Genomic DNA, 12500 nt, shown 5'->3' on the forward strand with positions numbered 1-12500 from the left:
AGTAGTAGTAGTAGTAGTAGAAGTAGTAGTAGTAGTAGCTATTTACTGCTGTTCCGTTCTATAGATTGATACAAACGGATGATGAAAATAGCGTTTATCTGCAAGAATGCAAGCAAACCGAATACGAACAGACACTTTTCTCACTACAATATCAGTTGCAAGAATTGCAGAATTGTCGGTAGTGTTTTCTATTTTCATTGCTAGAATGACAGTTTCACTTTTTCCCTTTCTTTATTTTTATCTTTTCATAGAAACAAATTAGAACCAAGGGCTCCAACAATTATTGACATCAGGCCTGTCCTTGTTTTCTTGTATATTTATTGTTCCAAACTAAGTTCTCTCCTCTTGTGAATTTAGTTTGATATTTATTTCACGTAATATTGTGATTCCCATTTATAAGAAAGAACATTATCGATTAGTACACTACTGTTTGCTGTCTATTTTTTTTAATCGATGGCCACAATATCATCGCATCTCCATCGTATTTACTGAACCGACCTAATTGGATTTTAATGTCATTTAAATAGTTTTTGTTTGCCTGTTTGTATGCCAGGAACTTTTCGATTACAAATTCGTACCATTTCACAGAGATTTAAAATAGATATTTTCGTCTCAGTTTCCTCGTGGATATTAAAGCTTTCCGTTCTGGCGTCGCTAATTTCGTTTCATCAAGTGCAGTTTCAGACACTGATCACGTGGATCACATTTTCAATCTTCTCCCCCGTAACTTCAACGTTATTTACAGTCCTCCAGAGAAGATAAATATATATATATATATATATAAATATTTGTGTGTGTGTGTGAGACATATATATATATATATATATATATATATATATATATATATATATATATATATATATATATATATATAGGTAGAGAGATATAGATATAGATATAGATATATATGTACCTTTATTGATCTGATGTTTTAATGGTTACGTAATCGTGTGTAGATAACAGGGAATCGGTATTTTCCTGCCATCTCGATCGACGGTTCGTCCACTTCAAAATCCTTTGTGTCTTTGTCAAGCAGTCTTTAAAGTAATATATTTGCTTTTATCTCCTATTACTCACCGTTTTCTGTTTTTTCTCTCAGACTCTCTCGACGTTTGTTTATTCCGTACACGCTCACAACACCAACCCCTTAGCTAACGTATACAGCCATCAAAATCTTAGATGCTGCTATTTTTTGTTATTTTCGTTTGTTTGTTTGATTGGTAACTCCAGCGTTCACCGCTAATATCACAGAAACTATCGAAGATGATAAAAAAATAAGAAGAGCCTATGTTTTATCAATAAATACTAAGCTCCGCCCAAACAAAAAGAGAAGAAAACAAGAAAATAAACCCCATAAAAACATAAAGAAACAAAAACATACACATAAAAATTGTTTACTTTCATATTATATTTTGTATTCCTGTTTTTATTTAATTTTTTTTTTTTTGGTTTCTCTTTTCTTCAACAAGTTATTTTGGATATAAATTATGCCACCCACTTCTATTTAACATGTCGTATACTGGATGAACTGTGGTTTATAGAAAAATATAATTATTGACACTTAGAAAACAAAAACAGTAAACAAAAATAAACGCAACAGAAATACATTCAGTCACATATAACATAGCAACACAATTTCAGATATTGGTGACTAATTAGCGACTAAAAGAGATAACAGAGTACAATACATTTAACGAAATGGCCTTTCGTACAGCTGAGATCATCGATTTGAGACGGTTCAGTTTATTTATGATTTATCATTTTATCTTCGATCTCCGTGGCCTACTTCGTCTGAATTTTGGTTGAACCCGATCCAACCCAGTTGAGCTTAGACGGCAGTGCTTTTAGTAGGAGTGTCGTTTGGTATTTGAATTGCTAGTAGCGAAGGTAGTGATAGTTTAGGCAGGTAATAGCGGCGTGAAGGTTAGTAATAGAAACAGTGATTGTAGCACTTGTTGTCTATATGGTGTCGGTGGTAGTAGTGATGGTGGTATTAATATTGTTAGTGTTATCAGTAAAGAATGTGGCGGAGATGTTGGTATAATAGATTGTAGCAGTGGTAACGGTGGTGACGATGGTGTTGTTAATATTGGTTATGTTAGTTTTTGTAGTTAAAATGGTGGTGGTGGTGGTGGTGGTGGTGGTGGTGGTGGTAGTGGAGTTGGTATTTGCTGTGTTACTGACAGTATAGTGGTATTCATATTTCTGATGGTAGCTGTGGAAATGGGGGTGATGTGGTTGCTGGTCACAGCGCATGCCTTAGTGACTCCGAATTCGACTCTCAATCGCGAGTTCGATACCCGCGTAGCATTGTACTCTCGAGCAAGACACGTTATTTAACGTTACCTATCCTCTTCCTGGGAATGGGGATAAAATAAAGTGCTTGTGAAGTACAAAGTCCGATAGTAAAGATTTACGTCCCTCAAATCTGCTGGCCTAAATAAACAACCGTTATTACTAAATGCTTTGTCTTCACGCTGTGATTTTTCAACAGCCAAGAGTAAAGAGTTAAATTTGTATTAATCCCTCCCTTCCTTGTCTATGAACTACTACGAAAAATTACAATCTATAATAGAATAAGAAAGGGAATTAGCCAACCAAGAATCGAAACTACAAAGCGAAATCAATAAACGTCTCGGACGTTTTACTACTTCTTCTGTATGTTGTCCAATTTTCGATTAGATATTTTTCATTAAATAAGATCTAAATGTTGAAATTGATTTAATGATTGCTAAGTTTAACGTCCGGAAAATATCCACGTTGATGGATAATCTTCATATACCGGATTATATTGAATTGGCCAGTCTGTGAATGACAGAGCGATTAACTCCCGAGTGATTCACAATGTAAGGTTGGGTCATCAACTGTCACCAATACGTGGCTCTCGTCATTCAGTTTGCAGAGATTAAACTGATAATCGCTTTGAGGTTTAATATTAGTAGATGTTTCATAACAGAAGCAGCAACAGCAACAGTAACAACAAGAAGAAACATTGTGATAAAGCTAATGTTGACGATGAAAGAATAGGCAAAGGGTGTTTACGAGAAGAAAACGGACATATTTCGAATGGAAGTAGTATAGTCGACAGAAGTGGCTCTACTATATTTTGTACAACAAATTTTAGCGCACCTGAAGCGATGCAAAACAAGCCCAACTCATTCATGATTTGAATCCCCGAACCAAGAGGAAAGTAACTCAGCACTTTAAGGTACCAAATCATTTCTTATTTCTTTATTGCCCACAAGGGGCTAAACATAGAGGGACAAACAAGGACAGACAAAGGGATTAAGTCGATTACATCGACCCCAGTGCGTTGCTGGTACTTAATTTATCGACCCTGAAAGGAAGAAAGGCAAAGTCGACCTCGGCGGAATTTGAACTCAGGGGTCCAAATCATTTCTGATATTCTATAACCTCATCACAGAGACGTAAGTTTGAAGGCGAGAAGACTATATGTATAATCATGGCTCTTTAGTAGGCTGCTTCTTATTTTATATAACTTAGATCAACAATGAACCTGACATAAGTAGAAAATCAAAATGAAGTAATAAAGGGACGTAAATAATAAATTAGCAGATTAATACAAATCATTGTGTCCAATTCATTAGGATTCTGCTAGCCGTCACTTACTTGCAAGCAAAATCATTTATATAATACTAATTTATAACATAGGCAAAAGGCCAAGTGGGAAGGAAGCGTTGATTATATTGACTCCGGATATGTGAAAGACAAAGTTGTCCTCTGCAAAATTTCAGCTCATTACGTAAAAGACGGTCACTAAATAAAACAAGTGATCTTCTCCGACTTTCTATACAACACATACAATACATCATATGTTAACCTTCTGCATAATACAACACATGCACTTACATAATAGATTCCTCAACACTTTCTTTACAGTTGTCATCGTTGATATAGCATAAATCTCACAAATACATTTATTACACTAGCGATGCCCGAGAAATGTGCATCCCAGGAAATTGTTGACCAATTTTCGCATCCCAACTTTTCAACAAGGGGATGTCGATTTTATAATTATTAATTAATTATTTTAGCTTTAAAATTTGAGCCACACACAATACTGTGGGCGAGCAGTTTCAACAAAAATAAAATGAAATAAAATAAAATAAAATTGACATTTGACTCAGTGGTTAAAATGCAAATCTGATTTAAAGGGAAAAACCCCTCCAAATAAATTCTAGTTGTGAACGAAAGTCGATGACTTCTTTGTTCCTGCTTCGCATTCATGATTTAATGAAATTGTGAAATTTTCTTGGTATTCATTTGGAATCAGGTGACTCGTTGATTTGTACCTTGATTGACAAAAGAAAACTGAATCCGGATTACGTAAGTCACTGAAATTAGAATGAAAACTGCTAAGTTTAAAAGAGTAAAAGTAAAAGAGTAAAAGAGCTCTTACTATGCGTTATTTTAGCTTTTGTCACACAGCTACTCCTAGCGTTATGTTTTTTTTAGAAACATTGTCAATTTATTGTAAACGGATATAATCCAAATATTCGGAGCTGAGACACGAAGAATACAGTTATAGTTCAGATATAGGTATAGTATCATCAGTATAATTTTGATGAAACATTATCAATGTATTTTGCTTAAACATTATCAATATATTTGTTGCTCCGAACATTATCTGCACGAGGTGCGTTCAAAAACTACGCGACATTTGTGCATATATAAAAAAGGAAAACAATTTTGTATATATCATAGGTTTTATTTAACCGCCTTCAAAATACCCCCCTTGAGAGTGGACACACTTCTAGCGGCTCTGTTACAACTGATAACATCTCTGCGACGCCTTCTCCGGAATGTTAAGGAACCCTACATTCGTTTTTCTTTAAACTTTCTTTAGCGAATCTTTCAGCGTGGTTTTCAGTTTGGAGAAGAGCCAGAAATGACACGATTCCAAGTCGGAAGAGTAGGGAATCTGTCGAACAAGTAGTGTGCTGTTCTTGACCACGAAAAAATTGATTTACGAGTTGCATTCAAAGACTATCCGAATTTATTTTGTCACCGACATTCTGCAGGTACAAATATAACGTTAAAAAAGAATGTTCTGATCCTGTGCATATCCCCACTTCATGAGAAATTTCCTGAATTGCTATTCGACGGCCTTCCATGACTATTATCCAAGCCCTTTCAATAGCTCCTCGTTTCGGCTAATGGTTGGCTTCTCTGAGCGTGCTGCGCGCTCCACTGAGATGCAGACATGTTTGACGCGGTCATACCACCGTTTGATCTGAGTTCCCTCAAAACTATCATCGCGAAAGGCCTGCTAAATATTCTGAATGCTTTGAGCTGAGTACCTCCAAGCTTTTGACAAAACTTGATGTAATATCTCTCTGACGTAATCTTGCGTGAAATGGGAAATCCGACGAGCGCACACTACACGTCTACATACTAAGCGTAACAGCCGGAAACTGACACGGCTCACCGTCGCAAAATTTTCCCACATATTCATAAAGGGTGAAGTCACGCCCCACCAAAACGATTTTGTCCAGAAAATAATATTAGTGTGGGCTGAAAATCTAAGTCTCATAACTTTTTTGAATGCAACTTGTATTCGATATTTCGAGAATTCTTATCAGATCTTCGTAGTTAGTGTATTATCATTATCATTATTATTATTATTATTATTATTATTATTATTAGTCGTAGTAGTAGTAGTAGTAGTAGTAGTAGTAGTAGTAGTAGTAGTAGTAGTAGTAGTAGTATCATCATATTATAAATTTGAATAAATAAGATACTATAATTTGAGCATTTTTTAGAATATATTCGTTCAGACATTATTAATATATTTAATCGGAAGATTACCATTATACTGTAGTTTGGATATTATCAATATATTCCAGCTTGATGCAACGAGAACTGTTCTAAGCAGCTGATGAATTTGCTGAAGGCAACCGCCACAACAATCCTCAAATCACACGTTAATGTTTTCGAACACAAGCAAAGACGTTGAATAATATTATTTTTAAGATCGTTATAGGATGATCACGATTCGAATAGCTCTTCTGAATGGCTTGAGCAGGTAAGGTGTGAGGCTATACAATAACATCAACAGCAGTAGTAGCGGCAGCAGCAGTAGCAGTAGCAGTAGTAGCAACGACAAGATCAAGATCAACAAAATTTGAAAGCGCTGTAACTTATATTGCAGTGAATTTTCACCTATATTTTCGAGTATCTGTACTTTCCTATCGTATCTGTATGATATTTAAACGACCCGGATTGTACGGAATTTTATCTGTTATTCTATAAAAGATTACAGAGAGCAAAGAAGTTAAGAAATTTAGAGAAATAACGGTGACCTGTTTGACCTAACTTTTATTTCAAATGGTTCAGTAACTGCGTCAACGTTTAATATCTCTGTCTTCAGCTTATCGACAAGAAACCGAGTGATTTTAACACATTTGGCTTTCAGCAACCATATTGGAAAAGTCAATTTAAGATGGCTTTTCAATTTACTTTGTGTGTTCTGGCTTCAAACAATGAAAGTCATATGGAGAAATTGGTTTTTATTCTTGATATTTTTTACTCCAATGGTCAAAATGAAGATTATATGCGTACACACACATACACACACGCATACACACACACACACACACACACATATATATATATATATATATATATATATATATATATATATATATATATATATATATAGGTATTAATATTTCTAAGTCTCTCTAAAGGAGACTACGGCAGCGGTACTGGAAATTAATAGTTATCGCCAAGCCAACATGGCAGTCCCAAAATTAGGACGAAAGCTGCCGTGAATTAGCTCCAAGAAGCCATCGCCTCTAGCTAGCTATGTGACACACGAAACCTGTTAATACTTTTATTTGCTGACTAGTTAATACTTTTATTTGCAGACTAGTTTCAGGGGCAACACCCTGAAACTAGTCTGCAGATGCCAAACCAGCAGGGGGACACTGCTGACCTCCCCTGTTCGAAGGTTATAAAGGACACAGGTTTCGTGTGTCACATAGCTAGCTAGAGGCGATGGCTTCTTGGAGCTAATTCACGGCAGCTTTCGTCCTAACTTTGGGACTGCCATGTTGGCTTGGCGATAACTATTAATATATATATATATATATATATATATATATATATATATATATATATATATATATATATATATATATATGTATATATATATATATATATACGATTATCTGGAAAATTTTAGTTCGAAGAATATGTTGGCCCAACAACTGAACGAACATTGAATTTCCATATATCTTTGCTGGGCCTCATTCAACCATATAACACTGGGGAGACGTGTGTGTTACTGAAGTTATAAGCCGAGAGCCACAATAAATTATCTAGTGATATTCATAATTACATTCTTATCATTACACCGAATTCTGTTGCATCGGTCTAATGGTGTATTCATTAATTCGTGTAATGCGTATTAGCATCTGAAACATACGCCATAAATATATATGAAAAGGAGACTTTTTATCTTCATTGAATAAATGAAAGGAAATGCCTTTAAAAAAAGCATCATAGCAGCAATCTTTCAGTGAAATTAAACTGAATATGTCATGGCAAGATAGGAAACCGGTTTCTGATATTATAGGTCGTGGAACTATCCATAGAAATTTCACTGGATTTTTAATTGAATCAGGACCTACACCAATTAATTCTACAAAAAGGTTAGGGAAGATATCGCGATCGATTGCATAAAGAGAAGAAAGAGCTACTGAGATGAAAAATATCCCCAATTACTCACACTTCAACGCAAATCAATTGCGCCAGAAAGCTACGCTCATTGAGTAGAAATATGCTACTCTATATATCAAACCATCTACGAAAAATGCACAGCAAATAAAAGTATTAACAGTAAATTTTGCCCTTGAGAAATTTCTCAAAATCCTGAGCCTCGACCAACGTAATAACCATATCAAGAACACCATTACGTAAACCGCTGTAGTGAAAAATATAGTCAGATGAAAATACAAGTTCCAGCTATATTTAAGCAGAATTTTCAATTTTACACCAGCAAGCCATCAAAAGAAAGAACTGTTATGATACTAGTTGATAGAAAACATTGACTTGATGTTTTCCAGGATCGATCACGTTGCTCAACACCATCCAGCCTGAATTAAATCTCTTTGCTGCTAGATATTGTATGTTTTAGCATATTGTGTTGTAATTACCATTCTCATTCAGATGGGAATAATATAGACTGATCGACGCGATAGCATACAGCCAAAATAACAAAATGGATTACTTCTCTGTGACAACACATCTGATAATTGAATACTACCATTACATGCAACGCGAACAACGAATTCACGAACTACCGGCTACAACTTTATGGGGGCTATCCAAAATCATGTGACCTGCGAACTAGAAAGTTTGTGAATAATTTCCCTTAAATAGAACTACATGGAGCAAGTCAAAAGTAGTTTTGGTGTCATAAATTTCAAGAGCACAAGGACTATAAATCATAAGCTGGATTTAAGTATACACATTTTTAAAGAAAATATGAATGTTTTAAATCTTTCTATTCCTTTTGAATTCTCTAGAATTTTCAGTGCTTTTCTTGGAAATGTTTGCAATACTACCAAATATGGAAATGACCTGATAGATGATTATTGTTGGAGTATAGTTATGTTCTAAAAACAATAGACGTTATTCTGTCTGGATGGCAGTTATCTTAACAATATTCATACCTAAAAAAAAAAAAACAAAGAAAACAATACGCATTGCAGAAAGGAAAGAAAACAAAAATTACAGATCCATAGCATTAATTTTTACATAGGTGTCTTGATGTTTTTCTCCAAGCATTCTTATGAAACGCTGGGAAGCAGAACAGTTTCTGGGATCGTATAGAACATCATTTTAGCATTGAAATTTTGTTTCTAGAAACGAGGCAGCACCACCAAACTCTACCGGTTGTTTCACAAAAATACCAGACAGCGCTATGCTCAGTACCTAGCCAATGAATGCTAAGGTAATTATTGCTAACGATCCGGCTTTAATAATCGAAACCGTTGAAAGACTGATAATCAATCATAATGTGTTCTCAGTAACAACTGAAGTTACTATTATAATTACAAACAAATTTAAGTTAACGATGGAAAGAATTTGTCTGTCATTCTTCTGATCTTGGCAGTGAATTTCCTTGTCATCTCGGTTATGTAAATGCCGAATCTACATACTAGTTATGCCAAATACCCTAAAATGAAAAGAAAAAAAGAAAATCATCGTTATTTACACCCTATTATTATTATTGAGAGAGAAAATAATAACTCCTACCCTGTAATGCCTGACAGAAAATGTTGAGCAGTGCTTGTGTAGAAGACTGCACTCATAACGTCATCAGGTAACAAAAAATTGTTTGTAAAACAACTTCGTTCTCATAAGACTTATGTTAACTGTTCTTACAACAATGCTACGCACAGATGGGATTGTCTTGACGCTTAAAGCAAAGAACATCAGAAGTATAATGTATTCACACTAAAGGCGGAATATTCCAGTAAAAGCAACACTAAGTTTGCAAATGCAACAGACCTGATTTAGTTCTAGGAGCTAAAGAACAAAAGAGATCAGCTGCGAAGCAGATGTGAATTTGTCGTGTAAACATGTGGAAAAAGGAAAACATCTATGGAGAGCTAATGCATACATTGGAAAACATGTATTTTCAGGTGCACAATTTTTGTCATAGTTGCACAGGGGTATTTAATAAGAAATTTAAACAGCAACTTTTGTATATATGACATATGTACGGTGGGGTAGAAGAGTAATTACAGAAATACACACACACACATACACATTCCAAAAACATTCCTACACATTATATCTCTGTAAATATATCCACCGATATGCTATATATACATATATATATATATATATATATATATATATATATATATATATATATATATATTGAAAAAAAAAAAGGTAAGGCAACAAACGAAAGGAAGAGACCTCGATATTACGTAAATAGAGGGATTCATCTGTAAATAATATGTGACAATTATTTGGTAGCCATTCTATAACTCGTCGGAGTTTTATCATGGCTACCGAATAATCATTACATATTTTAAACAGATATATATTTCTATATATATATATATATATATATATATATATATATATATATATATATGCATTAAATTACAATCTCTGGTGCTGTTTTGGCTAAAAAGAAACTCAAAGAACAAAGAAAAATCTCACACAAATACATAGATATATAGGTGCAAACAAACAAACATATGTATATATATATATATATATATATATATATATATATATATATCCGTAAGTATATACGCCGGTATGTATTAAGCGAAGGTTGTGTGTTATTGTAGACGTAAAATTTCCTCCAAATATATTTAGGAGTCTATCTTCGAAAGCAGCTTTATTTACTACAAGACAGAATTATTTCTTTTACGCGACATTTAACTGATGTTCTTCTAACTGTTGAGCTCCTGGAAATCCGGTGTTAATCTCAGAAGTAGTCGTTAGTTACTGCCTATTTATTTAGTATTTCAAATAGTTCGCATGCACCGTACAGGAGCTTCCTCGATCTATTTTTCTGTCTAGTTAACAATTGAGTAATAAAACAGGGAAATCAATAACAACAAGTCTCACAATTTGCAAATAGAACTTAAGGCAATATGGCGTACATATTTTAGTGGAAGTGAATAACAATATATTTGCTGTGAATACATTTATTTTATCCGACGGCATTGCGTACGTAAATGAATCAAGATGGCTTCAGAGATTGAAACCACGTGAACCACATACGATTGCCTTTAGCTTACTTTATGTATGTATGTATATGTGTATGTATGCATGTATGTACGTATATACGTATATATATATATATATATATATATATATATATATATATATATATATATATATATATATATATATATATATATATATATATATATATATATATATATAAGTATATCATGCAGACTTCACTAATATATATATATATATATATATATATATATATATATATTGAGCATATGTACTTACAGCCTAAATGGCTTTCCTTGATGAGCGCTTTTTTTTTTATATACGTTGCCAATACTCTATAGATATTTATTGACAACGTCGTTATTAAGAGCTTGTTGCCATAAGGAATATATACGTAACAACATTATACCAACGCTCCTCGTTACGTCTACCTAATATGGAGAGTAGGTTTTGACTGTATTCTACATATCTACTCGCTAATTTTCTGTTTATCGTTCGATTATCATTATTTATGTAAGATGCTGATTTTTGTACCATAATTACCGGACTTACAACTGAAAGCATAGCTTACTCTGTATAATTCGCTGATGAAGGAGCCTGAGGAGGTCGTTATTTATGTCAAATAGTTATTGTCGTTTTATCTCGTATCGCCAGAAACATTGGATAAAAAAGAAAGTTGTGTAATATACTTCTAATTGATTTCAATATCTGTTTCGCAGTCTGCATCTCTACGCCTGCCGACATACCTGTCTGTTTCTCTATTTGTATCTATGTATGTTTCTCTATCTATCTATCTATCTATCTATCTATCTATCTATCTATCTATCTATCTATCTATCTATCTGTCTATCTATCTCACTCTCTCTCTCTATCTATCTATCTATCTATCTATCTATCTATCTATCTATCTATCTATCTATCTATCTATCTATCTATCTATCTATGTTTCCTATCTATAAATCTATGCCTGTCTGTCTATGTATAAGTATGTATGTATGTATATATCTATCGTTCTATATGTATCTATAGGCATGTGTGCGTATTTGTATTTTATATACGTATATATATTATATATATATATATATATATATATATATATATATATATAGCGAGAGAGAGAGAGAGAGAGAGAGAGAAAGAGATATATATATATATATATATGCATGTAGGTGCTTAGACATACATAAATATCTGCGCGCGTGTGTCTATTGCATAATATGCTTCCATTATACGCTGATTTCACTGAAATATTGTCTGATTATTGTATAAGAAAATGAGTTTATCTATCAATCAATCAGTCAATCAATCATTTTATCTATCCATCTATCTACCTATACATATAGCTGTCTGTCTGTCTGTCTCCCTGTCTGTCTGCCTGTCTGTCTGTCTGTCTGTCTCTTTCTCTCTCTCTCACTCTGTCTATCTAAAAGCCTGTCTCTGTGTTTACCGAAAATATCCATAGCACATATGCATACAGGCAATATATACAGGCAATATACAAAACATAGCATTAATATGTACATACAGGTGCGTCCTAGGAAATTAGGATGCTATTTAAAAAACAGGACAGTTTATCGTCGTGTGTTCCGGAAACTAGGTTCCCAACGAATTTGTTTTGGGGTACAATTGCATGGGTGAGCATCTTTGACTATAGCGAAGGCAATGCCTTGGGAAGGAATTTCATGGACGCAAAATGAAAGGAAGACCGTCGAATATATATATGTATTTCATTTTCCATTTTATCTAGTTTCAGCTCA

Source organism: Octopus bimaculoides, chromosome 13, assembly GCF_046866305.1.
Source record: "Octopus bimaculoides isolate indiv1 chromosome 13, ASM4686630v1, whole genome shotgun sequence".
NCBI classification, from domain to species: domain Eukaryota; kingdom Metazoa; phylum Mollusca; class Cephalopoda; order Octopoda; family Octopodidae; genus Octopus; species Octopus bimaculoides.